At 27.0% G+C, this 448-nt stretch overlaps 1 protein-coding gene across 1 annotated transcript in view; it reads left to right on the top strand.

The window, feature by feature from the left end:
- The window catches only part of CYLC2 (cylicin, basic protein of sperm head cytoskeleton 2), a gene marked incomplete at its 5' end in the record, with an annotated part of 7,316 nt that overhangs the window by 180 nt on the left and 6,688 nt on the right, over positions 1-448 (top strand). The gene's annotated exons all lie outside the window — the stretch shown is intronic.

Genomic DNA, 448 nt, shown 5'->3' with positions numbered 1-448 from the left:
AACTCTAATTAGTTAGGTTAAAAAATAAGTGCTTATTTTCAAAAAGCAGTAAATCTATGTGTCTATATATGTGAATATCTATAGGTAACTTTAAGTTCTGATTTTAACAGAGAAATGCATCCTAAATTTTAAAATATTTTCATTATTGGATCATTTCAATTTGTCTGAATATTCTGTAATTTACTTAAAATTCTCTTGTGAGAGCATTTAGTTATTTTTAAATTATCTTCATTATACTCTAATGAAGTAAGCTTACATAAATCTGTTACACATCTCATATAATTTTCTTAAAATATTGCTCGAAGCGGAACAATCAACTCTTTGAATATTTCAAAGCCTTTAGAGATTTGCCATGCTTTCTTTCATTTATATTGTGCCAATAAGCATTCCTAGCAGTAGATAAGGAATTATGTATTTTACTCTGTGCACACCCACATCTAATATTGGT

Source organism: Propithecus coquereli, unplaced genomic scaffold, assembly GCF_000956105.1.
Source record: "Propithecus coquereli isolate 6110/MARCELLA unplaced genomic scaffold, Pcoq_1.0 Scaffold870, whole genome shotgun sequence".
Lineage (NCBI taxonomy): Eukaryota > Metazoa > Chordata > Mammalia > Primates > Indriidae > Propithecus > Propithecus coquereli.
Note: the sequence above shows the minus strand (reverse complement) of the source record. Positions and strands in the feature narration are given on the sequence as shown.